We start from the raw sequence: 16,664 nt of genomic DNA on the forward strand, positions 1-16,664 counted from the left end.
TCTTAAATGGGTTGTTTCATAGAATTAGTACTTTTACTTTGGTCCTTCAAGTATATTTGAATGATTACACTTCATTTTACTTTAGTACATTTTAAGGCACTGTGGTATTACTACGTTTACTGAAGTTCCCCTCTGATAATAGTACAATCCAATAGAGCTAAATTAACCATTAAGACCATTACAAAGGTAGGATTTGCTTGGAGTGAGTATATCTGCACTTTCTTATTTCTTTGTTTGATTATATGTTTTTGCACTTATTGTAAGTCGCTTTGGATAAAAGCATCAGCTAAATCTAATGTAAAACTAGTTTACCCCATACTGTATCACCTTAGTATTATATTTTTATTCCAAATCTTGTTTCAGCTCTTACATGCATTGCATCACATCCAGATCCCCCTACTCCAGCCTGAGATACTTGGTATCTTTGGTTAATTTGCTATCACAACTAGAAATTACAACGGTGTTCTAGTCATTTGACATACTAATTTATGTAAAAGTTGAATGAAACACATTTGAACTAATCGCCTCTAAGCCATCCTCAAACTCATAAAAATCTGGCCTGGACCCCCCCCCCCCTCGCCCCCGATTGAACAACAGTGTGTCTCTGTGAAAGGAAATGAGTTCAAATTATGTTTTTGCCGCCTGTCACAATGTTCTCTCTCACTGCTTCTATACAGTTTATGTTGGCCGCTGCTGTGGTTCTCAACATCTGTGGTGTATAATCTACTGGTAAATATGTTTGTCCAGGCCTTTGTTTGTTTGTGTGTGTGTGTGTGTGTGTGTGTGTGTGTGTGTGTGTGTGTGTGTGTGTGTGTGTGTGTGTGTGTGTGTGTGTGTGTGTGTGTGTGTGTGTGTGTGTGTGTTTATTACGATGTTATCCTGATAAGAACAGTTTTAACTACTTTGCACAGATCTCAATACATTTGTAAAAATACATTCCTGCACGGCAGCATCTTGATTATTCAAAACCATTTTTCTATTCCATACCATATTTACATATATATTCTATAGTCAGGGTGCGATTTGTAGGGGGGGATGGTGAGGATTTCCCCCCCTCTGGTTTTCCTATCCCTACCTCTGCTAAATTATTTTTATCTCCGGTGGGGACAAGGATTTCCCCCCCTTGATAGCGATGAATGCAACTTAACTGCTAGCCTACTTAAACTCTTGAAATCTAACGATCTTCAGTGTCTTTACATCAGAGTAGGCTATTCAGCAGCCTTCTGGCAGACGGTGCATATTTCTGAACGTCATCGAAAACAAAAACATTGTAACATTTTTGTGCGGGAACTTCGCAGGAAAAACAGCGCTGAACCAAACATGAAACGCGTTCAGAGCAGCATATCATCTTACTTTACAGGACCCATTTGCAGAATTGTGGATAGAAGAGGGCCGAAATGCTGCAGACAATGCCCCGATAGGAAAAACGAAAAAGCCACCACAAATTTGTCACCAGAGCCGACTGTTTACTTTGTCTAGTTTTCCAGACCTGTCCCTGAGTGTTGACAGCACGTTGTGCTATTTAGTGAATTATTTTGAGTGTTTGATTTAAGTTAATTGGAGGGTCTTTTCATGGAGAGCATTGATGCTGTTCTATGGTGCTTTCTGCCTGTTAGTGCGTACGCATGTTTTTGTGACGTTGAATAGAAATCCATGTATGGGTTATTAAAAGTTTTGCCATGTTGTGATGGGGACTAATCCACGAACCCGAAAAAAGGGCCTGTCTACTTTTTGCGTTTTTTTCTCCCTAGTTATGCAAGTTAAAAGTCCAATGTTCTTGTCTATGAATAAATTAAAAAAAACATCCCCCCCTCTGTTTTTTTGTCAAATCGCACCCTGTCTATAGTTATACTATAAACATTATTGCAAGTCACCGTTCTTACCGATTTGAGATGAATATTTAAAAGTTGAAAATAAACTACGCTGAATAAATTGAAAGGGGTTGAGTTTATTCTAAGTCAGTCCATATATACATATATATATAACATATTTAATTAGTCTATTATTGATATAATAATAACAACAACAACAACAATGGGAAAGGGGTTGCTCGTAGTGATGAACCTACAGAGAATAATCATCTACATCTGAAACTACCCTCTACTTCACAAAGCTTCATATTGAGTTTCAGCTTATTCTTTAGTCGTGCAGTCTGTTTTGGTTAGCTTTCACTGCTCTTGTAACTTTGGTTCCAGCTGTGGTAGGCAGCTGTTTAAAACCCTGCACACAACCTTCCCAGCACCAAACAACACAAATGAATTAAGCTTCTAGCTGCTGAACAGAGTGGTGTGTTTTGCAGCTACAGAACCAGGCATTTCCCTCAGGAGTTAGTAGAGACCAAAAACAAAGCTAAAAGAAAAGTGGACATGGACTTAAATTGGTCACGTGAACACCTACAGGAGTTTAAAGGAATACTAATGTTGCTGTTTAATGGCTGGATCAATAAATAAGCAAGTTACAGTCCACTGTGATGTTAGGAGCTTACCCATTAGAAACAGAAGGGAACATCTGTATGCAATAATAACCAAAGTTGCATGAAACAAATCAAGCGTGTTAAACAGCCATCTATCAGCATGCATTAACTATCAATCCACCTTTAAAACACCACTTTGTCATAGATCCTTAAGACTTTACACAAATTAATAAAACTCAAATAACCTCGTGTTCTCTTACAACAGAATTGAAATGTGTTTAAGGACGTGTTTATATACTTCATATAAACGCTTAATGGGGGTGTCGAGGTTGAAATGAAGTAAGATGTTCCCCTGTAGATTTACAAATTGAAGGCAGCATACTTTAGTTATCTGGTGTTCACTGCAGGTTGACTCATACTGTGACTGCGGATGTAATACAATAAACTCGAAAGAGTAGAAGGGAGAAGAAAAATGAGTAAGTGATACTGATTGATGGATGACTCACTCAGTGTGTGCTTGTGAATGAGTCACTGTGATATACATGATTATGTAGATGTGTTCTATTAGAAATATTCTGCATACTGGTGATATGTAACGACTGGCGCTGTCTGATAAGGATTAAATATAATACTTCTATTTATGTTATTTTTTCCAAATGTACTATCATGTCAGACCCTCTCACAATCACTCTCACATCATCTTACTTCTGATCTTAACTTAATATAAATTATTTGAAAGTATTAATGAAATACAATGTGTCTGCAGGTAATGACTAAAAGCTTCAAAGAGTGACTCACTCCCAGTGAGTCATTGATGAACCTGTATCAATTACTACAGTGCATTCTGTCTGATGATGATCCCCTTCTTTCATCATCCTTTTCTCTAGAAGTAACTCCTAAAAGTTCAATTCCAACATATACAACTTAAAGGTTGTTTATCAAAGACCTCTCTCACAGAGTAAATAAAAAGGCAATAAAATTACAGTTTGGTTCATATTTAAAAGGTACCCGTCATGCGAGTTTGCACTTAACTAATTCAATTCAAAAAGCGCATGCAACATATTTTTTAAGCAGATGGGTTTACTTGAAAGAACTTTTATTTACTGCAGTTCATTCTTTCTTCGGAAGCCAGATGTAGAAAAAAGTCAACTAGAACCAATAAAAGCAGATTTATGTTTCAGGTGGGATCATTATCAAAATCATGCTCCTCGACTTTATCACTATTTCCTGTAAATGAACATTCTGGCTGTCTCACAGTGACTGGTTTCCCTGTGTTACAGATATTCTGTGCCATTTGTCGAAAGCTGCTTGTCCATGGGAAACCTATAAACAACATTATACTGACATAAAAACAACTAACATCTATTAGGAGCAGTTAGAGAGTGCCAGGAGAATAAAATCAGCAAATGCTGCGTATTTTGTTTCAGCCAGATGTGTTTTGTAGGAATCACTTTAAGGGTACCAAGAAAGTTAACTTAATGGTCAAGATAATAATGATAAGAAATATCTTCGTAATAACAGTAACTTCTGTAACGGGAAAATAGGTTAATTTTATTTCATGAAAAGCTCCTTTAATAAAAAGTAAACCAAACATTCAAACTTCAACCAAACTTCATTCATTTAAGTTACATGGTATGCCTGCAGACCTGTTTGTCAGCAGGATTTTGGAAAAACTATTGACCCACTTCTTATGGAATTTGGCCCAGGTAGAATCAATTACATTTGTGTGTGTGTGGGGTAGGGTGTGTGTGGGGGGGGGGGGGGTTGCATTACTCACTTTTACTAATGGAAACTGCCTTTGCCTTTGAAGTTAGTGCTCTTTGCATGCCCACCTAGTATTTTGTTGTGTTATTGCTCACAGGTTTTTTGTCATCTTATTTTTCCCTTTTTTTCACCAAATTAACTTCCCACGGATCAAGCCAAACAGAGGGTGTGATTTAATGGTCTAACTTGACAAAAAGGGTTTGGTCCCACACAAAAGAACCAGAACGCCAAACCATTACCCACCGCTTGCCAAAAAACAGGCTCTTACAGATAGGTGCTGAGGAGGGAAATATGACTGAGCCAAAAAAGAACCAGGGGTGTCGAGTTGATTAGGATGAAGTGATAAAGAGAACTGGAGGGAAGAGATTATTTTTCACATAGCATTTTATAATCTTGAAAATGTAAGATGTCAATGTTTAGATATATTATTAGGTTCATAGAGCAAGACACTGGGTTCAACAGTACTTTATCAAACAGGCAGATTACCATTTAGTTGAATATCTTCCCAACAAGATTCTGCCAAGTGTGTTACACACCCGACATTATGTCATAAATCAAAGGGTGGACAGATGCAAACCCCCTCACATAAACATGTAAAAATATCTGAGGTCATTAACTGCAATGCATTTATCAAAGGAAAATGAAAGTCAGTGAACTTCACATGCAATCCTGTCCGGCCTGAAGTAGAATAAAAGCATGAGTGCATAAAAATGGAGTCATGGATGGAGGATCTGCTGAATGAAATACGCTTATTAATGTCCATCCTCACACATATCATCCGTCTGTCTGGACAACGTGTACACTCTAGGGACAGTGTCTCCATTGTCACTTATGCCAATTTGGAGCTCTGATCTGAAATGCATGAATCATAGTCCATTACTGTGATGAATTTTAGGACTTTGTCACTTGGAGTGAGATGCCTCATTTTCTCTGTGCAGAATACACAGGTTGAATCCATCACTTTACTAACCTCCCCACTTCACCTTTCCTCTGATCTCTTGTTGATAGATCAGTGTTTCCATATCATGCATGACAAACTAGATTTTTTTCTGCTGTGACAGTACTGCATACACATACTTTTGATTTAATTACCATTTCACTTCCTGTTCATGCTATGACTCATCGTGCCTTATGCAGGGAGAGGAGCTGAGTGTTGAAGGCTGGTGGGGTCATCCCAGCATATTGCAACGCTTTACTGCAGAATGTCACTATGAGGGCCAATGGGATGGGACAGTAGCACTGTGGGTTGCAATGTACGAAACCTTAAGGCTCTGTTTGTTGTCTTGACTGAAGAGAGATACATACAGAAGCCCCCCCATCCCGTCTTTGCATACATTTTAAATAGCAATGCTGATAGATGCTAACTGACAGGTCTGTTGTGTTATTATTGTTTACATGTTGATCTGTTTCCCCGGTAAGCCTTGTGTCGGAAATTTCAAAATATGAATAAAAAGAGGTCCTCTTACTGAACACTGCTTTTTTTTTCTCCATTGGTTGATGAAATACGCCGTCTGTTGTTCATTTCTTTTATCAGTTTTTTTTTATTGGGTTTGTTTTGAATTATTGTTCTCCCCCTCCAGTGTCCTGTTTTGTTTATGGTCTGTTATTTGTTCATTAATGGGAAACTTTTAATGCTGCTCTCTTGGCTAGGACTCCCCTGTAAAAGAGATTTTCAAACTCAATGGGAAGATGCTTGGTGAAATAAAAGGTGGAAAAAACAATAAGAAAACTGTACGCTGTGACATCAAAACACTTTATCCAGGTTCCTGTATATTATTTGTTCGTACACAGCACGGTAACATTAGGAAATAATCACGCAGCTGCACACAGATGTTAAGAAACCTGCATACTGTTATCATCATAGAGGAAATTGTACATAATTATTTTTTCATTTTCCAAGTAAATATCATTGGCCCTATTCCAAATAAGATTTTAAGACGTGCATTTACTCGAAAAAAACCCTCAATATATCCCTGAGCTGCTTGCATTTTAAACTGTTTACCAAGAGAGATTTCTTTTTGTTATTGGCCAACTATGTCCTTTATAGTTTGCACATTTTGGAAAAGAAATCATCTCTTTCTTGCCAAGAATTAGCTACCACTATCATGTCTGCGTATCAAACAGGAAGCTATTGTGTGCAGCCAGTTAGCTTAGCTTAGCACAAACACAGGAAGTATCTTGTATGTCTGATCAATAGGAGAACCAAAGTGGAAAAACTAAAAGTTTCCACCTGCCGTCTCCAGGCTAAGCATCGCCTCGCATTGCTTCGCATTTCATTTACAAAGTAATGGAACTGATTTGGTTTTGTTTGTTATTGTATTCTGAATATGTTTAGCTTCACAAGCCTGCCTACATTTACACTTGAAATACAGAATTTCTTAATTAAGATGTTGTGGTTTTAGAGTGATGTTTTATGTGGTGTTGATTTAAGAGGGGTAAATTATGATGTGCTATGAAAAGCTAATGTTTGCCAGTGAGATGGTGTGTGTGTGTGTGTGTCTACCAACCAAATGTTGCTCCCCATTGTTCAAATACAATTAAATCACAATTATCCATGAAACAGGCCAAAGAACACACACGCTCTCAATAATGCATTGAACTGTTTGAGTGATGAAAATAAGGACTTTGTGTGAATGATTGCGCTTGGAAGGATAACATCTGGCTGGAGATGTAACACGAAAAAAGAGAGGGTGGTGTGGAGGATGATGGCGACGGTGGAGCCCGGGTCAGAATGTGTCTCGTTTTCTATTAAATTGTCAAACCTTTATATTAGGTTTTGTTCTTTACCGTTAATGTTGAGAAATTTCTCCTACAGTATATCTGTCTAGACAAATGAGTCATCATCTTCATCTCCATCGCCATGTCAGGGGGCTCCCACGAGTAAATTCTCACATCCCACTCAGCCCTAGGATTTGCTCCATGTTCTCCTCTGGTGACATTTACAGATGGACTCTAAATCAAAATGTGTCATGTCAAGTATGTTAATAAAATACTTTGTAGTTCTTCCTTTTCCCCACATAGACTTTAAAATACTGTCTCTTATATTGCGCAACAATCCCTTTGTGAATGTGAAACAGATGCAGAGGTGATGCATCAAAGTTGGCAGTCTGCTGTGGTTCATTACTCACAGATGTCTCTGTGTTCTGATGTTACAAAATCCCAAGTCCGAAAAATACTTACAAATGCACTTTAAGTTAAATTATTACATTTGTCAGCTTAACAGGATTAGCGCCTCATCAATTCTGTTCTGTTCATCCTGGTTTAACAGATTGAAAGAAAACTTGCCAAAGATGTCACAAGCAGTAAAGCTTAGTAAGTTAAGAAACTTTAACAGATTTATATTAAAGTTATTGGTACAATATGCATGTTTTCTTTTTGCATTAACACAGAAATAAATAATAAGGTATTGTAAACCGTGCTTCTCCCATCTACCTGCCCTTGTTTAACCTTCCCATCCTCCCCAGTCCCAGGTTTCCCACATTTTCCCATTTTATTTGCTATTCGCCATATTATCCTTGTGCCTAAAACGTCAGATTATTGCCAGTCTTTAACTTTACTGTTAGTTTTGACCCTACCTGTGTATTTCTCTTCACCCTAACCCCTTTGTAATTGGTTTATCTGCCTTTATTATTGCACCCCTGAACTTTTCCTTTCATCTGCTTCCTGAGTGGTGTCCTTTGGTGCCTTTGTCTTTGAATTGGGACAAAGAAATGTGATTTGTGCATGTAGTTTTTGTATTTTTAAAAACTCAAAAGGAGCTTAAAGTCTTGTACTTGAATACACCTGATGCATATCACATTGGCGTCTTTATGCAGGCTAAACCATCAATAAAAGAAGATTTCACGCTAACCCCCTCATGTAGAAATCATATACAACATTGCATGCCTTGATAAAAATAAGGGTTAAATTGTGGGACAGAAGAATTCTACAAAGACGTTAATGCCAAACAGTTTCCTTTTGTTACTAACTGCTAATATTATGATTGTGGCCCTCTGTCAAAAGTTCCAGTTTAAACAACTTTATAACATTTCAGTGTGTATTGTGCTAACATGCTGCATATGCTGATGAAATAAAGTTGTATTCCATCAAAATTCCACAAACTTACTCTGTAAACACATTTCTGCACCTGGGCCCAAAGACTGCAGTCCCTACATTTTGTTGAGCAGTAGCACATTTGTTATGCTTTACATAAAAAGAATACATGTATTATCTGCATTATATTAAATTATGATCTGTGCACATGACTAAAATAACAATCAATTGTACTTTCAATCATGTTCAGGCCACTTTGCAGCAGACAGGACGTCTCCAGTTGCACATGAAAATGTGTGACGCACTCATTCTACGCACATATTAATATAAAACAGTTGCTTACAACTCAATACTGTTCTGTCTCTTCTATGATCTTGTCACTCTTCTTTTTAATTCAGTATCTTACAACGTGTACACCCACTATGATTGGCTGTTTGGAGAAAACAAGATCAAGGCAGGATGCTCTTTCACAGCACGACTTTTCTTCCACACCGCAGGCAGAGGCTGCTGGATGCCTGCTCTTCTTCTCCCCATAAAAGAGTAATGCACAGTGCTGTCTTATTACATTCTCCGTCACTGCTGAATTAAGCTGAATGCTCCCCACTGATCACCAGGGATAACCAGCAGGACCTTGTCACGATGTTTAATCTTCACATAAAGATCACAATGACCCACTCAGGGCAGGCCGTATTATTTATTGTACATTCTGTGGAGTCAGGATCCTTGGATCAGATTTTAGAATAGGTGGATTTTACCCAGAGTTGGTAAAGTGGAATTGAAAAAAACATGTCATCATATATTTTTTTTTAAACTTTTTAAAATTAATTTTTCTTTCAACAATTACAGTGTCAGGGAACATCGTACATACATAGTTAAACACTCATCCTTATATCAATGTCCGTATTGTCCAGTGGCAATGGTGGTGTCCTCTTCTCGTCCTCTATAATCAGTCCATTTTTCACATTTGTCCTCAAATTGTGCCTCTTGTAGTCTCAGTTTATGTGTGATTTTCTCCATTACAAAAATCTCTTCCACAGTGCACATCCACTGCTCCTCAGTCGGTCGGTGTACTTTGTACCACATTCTCGTAATCGTTTTCTTACTGGCTGATAGCAGCACTTTAACAAGATACTCATCCTCTCTTTGTATTATGTCTTGTGTTAAATTCCCCAAGTAGATATTTTACACGTTTTTGGTATCTCATATACTATTATTTTTTGTAAATCCCTCCATAGTTTGTCCCAGTATGCTTTTAACTTTTGGCAGGATCAGAATATGTGTGTATGGTCAGCATCCATGTGACCACATGCTCTCCAGCATGGTTGTTGAATAGACACCACTCCTTTCCTAATCGTCGGAGTTATAAAAAATCTGACCATATTCTTCCAGTTAAATGCCCTCCAGATCCTGGAGCTAGTGGACGTGCACTGCGTTTTACAAATATTAAACCACTCTTCCTGTCAGGGTTTGGGGAAATAGGACCCAAGTGCAGCAACAAAGGGAGGCAGGTATGGGTACAAACGAAAGGCGAGCTTTATTCCAAAAGCTGTTTTACAAAAATACAAAGTTAGGAAAAATCCAGGACATGAAAAACACTTGACTTGAACACATGAAGACGATAGGGAAATCCAAGACATGAAAAACGCTTGACTTGATACATAAAGACGACAACGAACTGACAGAGAACACAAGGGAAAGCAGGACTAAATACAAAGACACTAATCACGACACAAGCCACAGCTGGGGAGGGGAGGCAGAAACATGAGGGCAACAGGTGACAACAATCAGGGGCGGGGCAGACGCTGACAATGGCGGGAAAACACACAAAGACAGAAAGTAACAGGGCCTGCAATGAGAAACAAGGTAAGTACAAAATAAAACAGGAAATGGAAAACGAGACACAACATGAAACACAGGGGCTTGACTAGACATGACATGACGTGAATACATGAACACCTCACTTGGTATGACATAAATAGTAGATTAAACATGAAATGACAGACATAATAAATAAACATAACTCACAGATTTGACCAGACATAACACTTCCTCAGTAATTTGTTCTTTCAATTCCTTTTCCCAAGCCTCGGGGTATTTCTATACTTTTCCATCTTGAAAAATACTCATTGTTGCACCAATATATCAAGGGTCTGATTTGTGCGGCATAGAAATACTCCTCGAGGCTTGGCAAAGCCAAACCTCCTTTGTCTTTAGGGAGCTGCAGAGTTTTGTACCTGGTCCTAGGTTTCTTTCCTCCCCATATAAACCTCGATATCCACCTATCCCATTCCATAAACTGCTGTCATCATATTCTTAACAAGTTTCCTCTTTCCCTTCTTTGTTTACATTCTCCTTTATGATTACACATTTCCGTCAGATTTCCATTTCATGTAATTATCTCCCAATTAATCTGAGTAATTAAATGGAAATATAAACATATTGCCAATGCTAAATGGCCGTAGTCAAACAGCAGCCGGATGAGATGGTACCTTTCAGAAAACTATATTTTCATTTAAACAGACTTTTAAAAACTTTATCGAACCTGCTAAAGCAGAAGACCTGGCCAGGACAGACAAATAAATGGGCTTCCTTAGAAGACATAGCAATTATAAATAGATTTTAACATCAGTAACTGACAGAACAGCAACAATCAAATATCTAAGCTCAGAACAGAAGTCAAGGTTCGGTCGATTTTTCAGGATGAGATTGAGCCAGTGCTCCCCGCTGGACCACAGCCACTCCCTATATATAATATATACAGTATATATACAGTATATATATCTATATATACTGTATATATAGATATATATACAGTATATATAGATATATCTATTTGTTGTTCTTTTGCCTCTTTTTGAGGTTTTGAGTCTTTTTGTTTTGTTGATTATCTTTGAATGTATATTCTTTCTTAATGTCTTCAAACACTTGAATTTCCCCACAGGGATTAATAAAAGGTACATCTTATCTTATCGTTTAGTATATCTATGTGGTTTGTATTTGCCCCTCGAATGACAATGTGTAGGTGAAGGTCGGGGGGCCCTCTTTAGTGCCTGTTAGTCTGTTCAATAATCCATTCATGCCATTTAGTCGTTCTGTTTATGACCCGTCCTATCCAGGTTAGCCCTGGTTTGAGCCAGACATATTAGGAATACTCCAAGCTTAAACTATGACCAGTTCATCACAGAATAGGAGACAATCTATTCACTTATCACACACCCACATGTCTAGGTAAGGTCTGGGCACAGAGGGGATCACTGTTGAGATTCAATTCAGGTCTCTGAGAGGTGACACCCTGTTTCCTTCCCTCCATTTGCCATCAATTCATTCGTGTTCCAATCTCCTCTGCTTGAATTTCCAATACCAAATGATGGAGCATCAAGAGGTCTGACAAGACATTTTATTTTAACTTTGGTCTGAAAATAATCGTGAAACCTCCAGATATACCCTTTTGCGTCAGCATAGGTGTTTGCTGAGGTTTCCGTCTGAGATGAGGAGACTTCCTCTTCCTGACGCCTCCCCTGCAAAGACATTTCTGTCACCGGGGTAATTTCCCACAACCAGACAACGTGTTGTAGGTTACACAAACAAACATAAGACTACAACATCTCCTGAAAGCACGAAGGGTGTTCACCGGCAGGAGATGAAGGGCTTGATGAGAGGGGGCCTCAGAGGCGAGATAGAAAATACCACCAGATAACATAAATCCTTTTAAAGATTGATTTGTTGCTGTATTAAATGTTCAGTATATGAAATATAATCTACCTGACAGACACATGTGCACATACACACACAATTGTACTCTGATAAATAGCATTTGAGGCTCATACGTTGCATCTGATGTTCTTTGTCATTGAAAAGACAAGTATTGGTTGTGCGCTTAAACCCCCTCCGGATACTACTGTATAATAGAATTTCAAAGATAATAGCATTTGTGGGAAAACGGGGACCTTAAATTTCTTTCCAAATTTGGACGAATGTACGGAGTAGGGATGATGTCATTGCAAATGCGATAAGCCAAAGCAGTTATCTTAATACGGTGCAACCTTTCATATGAAGAGTCAGACCTAGTTACACAAAAAGAAGTCGAGACTGTAGAGAAAGAAACACCAACATGTACATTCCCCTCATATGTTAAACATGAAAACCTGTGTTTAAGCAGTCCTGGTACATGCTATTACTCTGACCTCCATTAGAAATGCATCATGGATGAATACACCAGACTTAAGAGTTTGCTGCTCATTTAATTTCATTTAAAGATTCTCCATACCACAGCCTTTAGAGATGCGTTACACTATAGGTGCATTTTGTTGATTTGCACTTTAACCATTATGAATTGTTAATAAAGAAGTGTGCTACTTTAAGTGTTGGAATCAAGCCATAATGGGTTGAACCTTGTTTGTTAATATCTCACATCTTCTGTTTTACAATATATAAAGCGTATCATTTATCCAACAAATAAACTGTAGATTAAGTGTTTTAAACAAAAGGCAAAACTCAGTTCGGCTAAAAGAATCCAGATTGAACCTGATTTGTATAATGGATAAATCAGAGGCTCTATAATCCCCTAACATGAGACAGAGGGCCTTCTCTTCAAAATTATTATTATTATTATTTATTTTTCACATCAAAACAAGAGGACCTCTAATCTATAGGTTCATCATGACTCGGCTCAGATACACGAGAACGTTGAACGATTTACTCAAGACTTACAGGGGAGAAGCGAATACATATTACAAAGGCAACATTTGTCCAAATATCTGCAGCAGTTTTAAATGGCTCAAAAAGAAGAATCATCTCTCAGAAGTCCAAATCAGAAGTTGGGAATTAATATGAAGACCTGGACACCAAAGGGCATCCGGTCTTCACCAGTCTCTGACCTTTTAAATCAAGACCATGCAACTCTTAAATGAAAACAAAATGATATTACTGTCCTGTTACAAATGAAACGTTGTATAATCAAATCAAATACAAAACCAACTTAGCCCAATTCAATTGTTAGTGCTCCAAGCAAGATAGTTGAGCTTAGCATAGCAATGATTAAAACTGCAAGCCTGGCTCTGTACAACCTTGTGTCTGGCTAGTTTTATAAGTAGACGTTTAAAAAAAAAAGAAAGGAAATGCTAAACCATTATTTTAATTATTATTATTTCAAAGATTATAACTTTTTAATTAACGACACCACTGCAAGTATCTGATCTGTATCTGCCCAAACCAACTGATCATGTGTGTGTGAGTGTGTGTGTGTGTGTGTGTGTGTGTGTGTGTGTGTGTGTGTGTGTGTGTGTGTGTGTGTGTGTGTGTGTGTGTGTGTGTGTGTGTGTGTGTGTGTGTGTGTGTGTTGCATTTTAGCTTCATCCATTTACTTTATGATACAGACAACACTCAACACAAAAGACAGCACAGTGAGATATTTCTGTCGCAAGCAATGCATTTTTTACATCTTTGTTCGTGCATTGCATTATTTATTTTCTCATAACAGTTATACCCGACTTCCTGAGGTGAAATGTTTGTGGTCTTCCCTTTTTCTTTTTTTACCGGTTTATCAATTCATAATGAGGCATTTCATGGGGTTTGCGCCGGTGGGGATTACAGGGCACATTGCAGTGTTTTTCTGAAATACATTCTCTGACGTCGGCATGACATGACAGATAATGAGAACAAGAACAGAGGAGCCCAAGACCATCGACTCAGAATACATAAAAGCAATTGATCATCCATTATTAACAACAGTTTTTTGGCCCTCTGAATGGTCCCTTGTTCATCATATTGTGCACAATGTTTATTTCCCATAATTCTCAGTGTGAAAGGCATGCACTAAATAGTATCCCCAAAGATTTCTACAATGCAACAAAAGGAGTAGAAACTTTTTGACATGCATTTATTATCAAGTATGTATTGCCAACACTAGGCTGTTGGCAATGAGGGAAAGAAGTGTCCAAATCTCACCATTTCACTTCTTATAAAGTATACTTGGAATAGTAAATGGATGATTCTGGAAACAATAAAATATTTGAGTGGCTATTAGATCTGAAGACACCCATAACTATAAACGAAACTATGAAGATCTTATTTCCTTTGGAACATTTGATAAATACTTTAGGGACAGCACAAGCCAAAACAAATAAAAACATTAAAGCTTTTGACTATTATAAACATCTAAAATAACAGCTTGTAGGATCCCGAGAGAAGGCTTAAGTTGCTGAGAATGCTTGATCAGTGTCAGATCAGGTCAGACTTTTATCACTTGTGTGTCAAAACACATCCTCACCTTTGGGTTGAACACTGATACCGGTACTCCTTTTATCCCCGTTCATCGGCACATATCATCAACACAAGAGATACATTATCATCTGATGTCAGTCAGGTTAAAGCCTGGGCAGGAACATTTTAGACAGGGGCCTCAAAACAGCCTTTTCTTTTGGTAATCACATTTAAAAGTCCTGCTCGTGGTCAGGTTTAAGCAACACATTTACTTTTGGAACTAAGTAGTGCTGCAGGAATTAGTCCTGAAACCTAGAAATAAATTAAGGAATGTTTTTTGGCTAAATGCCTGAAAGAGTCTGTTGATATCAGGGTGGTGGTGGCAAAATCCATAGGGACTTGGCCTGGGAACTGGAAAGACCAAGTGCAACCGAGGTGTCCCTGAGCAAGGCACCGTTCTCTACACTGCTCCCCGGGCGCCGTACATATGGCAGCCCACTGCTCCTAACACTAGGATGGGTCAAATGCAGAAGGTACAATTTCCCCTCTGTGGGACGATTAAGGGTTTCTTCACTTCTTCTTCTTTCACTAGCTTAAAGGAATACTCCAGAACCAAAACGCACATTTGAAAACATATTCTCAGTTGTTTTTTAAGAATGCCTCGATGGTAAATAAAGAATTTTAAAAAAGATTGAGTAAATTCGTGATAGATTAGTAGAGTATACTAAAGTACATTTGGGCAGTATAGCAATTAAGAGCAGCTTTGTGTATTTCCTCTCTTGGCAAATCAGTGTGTGAAATGTTTTCTTTACGGTTTTAGGAGTTGCTTACAGGACATTCGGCTCCTTCCTTGAGCTAATGCAAATATCATTTCAGCAGATTTTGTTAGCAAGATATGTCTTCTTTCGGCTCTTTAAGCATTTGCTGTCCAAAACGTTTCAGATTTTTGTTCTTAGCCTAATGGTAACTTTTTACAACGGATATTTATGATTCATAACTCATTGAACTGTTTTGTTTTTCTGTTTTTTGTGATGATTATCCTCTAACAAAACATGCATGTGGCATACACTTTTCTTATTTTATTTATTTTCTGTTATAATCCAAGAAAAATCTAGTGACTCATACAAGATGTGTTGGGGGCTTTCTCTAATGTAACAGCTGAATATACTTTTACATTTTTATTGCATTTTTCTTTGAATAATGGTTTTACTTCTTTGTTTGTCTGAATAAGTGATGCAGCTTTTGTTGACTTTTATTGACAGTATTGCAGATGTTAGTTACCATGAGAGTTAATACATTAAAGCCAGGTATTACTATGTGCACGCCGGCATGAATCAAATTGTGATTGTGGGTTAACATGTCACTATTTGATAAAGGTAAGATAAATCTGTTGCATGCTGAATAAGATGCTTTTGTTTCAAAACAGAATCAACACACACTTCCTCTGCAACTGAAGTAAATAAATCCCTGTTTCCCCCCTTAAATTCCTACATGACACTGCACGTCTTTGGTGAACTCCCTTGAATTGTTGTTTGGTCTTACTGTAAATGTATCTCAATTCTGACTTTTCAAGTGGAACACCTACACCAAAATGATGTCTTTTGATACGGATACTGCAAGTAGACAGGGCAGGGTGACATCCCGGAAATTTACGAGTTGACTTATCTCATAAATCTTCTTGAAAGAAAGTGAGAAAACCTCCCACTCAGTCTCAACTTTGAGTGTGTATTTGTGTGTTCTGAATGACGTGAAGTAGAAGTGTATTTTGAAAAATACACCCCTTCACTCTTCCAGCATGTTTAAAGGTTATGCTTCAGGGTCTCCAGCTCTGGTAAGATGGGAAGGCAGTAGCTATGGAGCAGGAAAACATGTAGGAGCATTTATGCTGTTTCCTTCAATTAGAAGTTTAGATCACAAGTTACTTCTTGCACAAAAAAAGCTTAAAACTAATGGACTAATAAAACGTACATAAACGATTTGTTGGATAATGAAAAGAGTAGCTGAGACACACGATAAACAGATATGCAATGAAGGACCAGTAAATCATTTGTTTGTCTTGGCAGGTGTCTGTGCTGTTTTACATTATTTGGCTGTAATTGTATCTAAAAGTGGTTAAGTTGGAAGAACATAATTTACACTTCTTTGAAGCTGGCGTAACTCCACCTCCTACTTTCTTTTACAACTGCTTTTATCATGCCATGTAACATCCATTTAAATTATGCTTGTTGGAAAGTGTGTTCTATTGTATAAAAGC

Source organism: Eleginops maclovinus, chromosome 15, assembly GCF_036324505.1.
Source record: "Eleginops maclovinus isolate JMC-PN-2008 ecotype Puerto Natales chromosome 15, JC_Emac_rtc_rv5, whole genome shotgun sequence".
Taxonomy (NCBI): domain Eukaryota; kingdom Metazoa; phylum Chordata; class Actinopteri; order Perciformes; family Eleginopidae; genus Eleginops; species Eleginops maclovinus.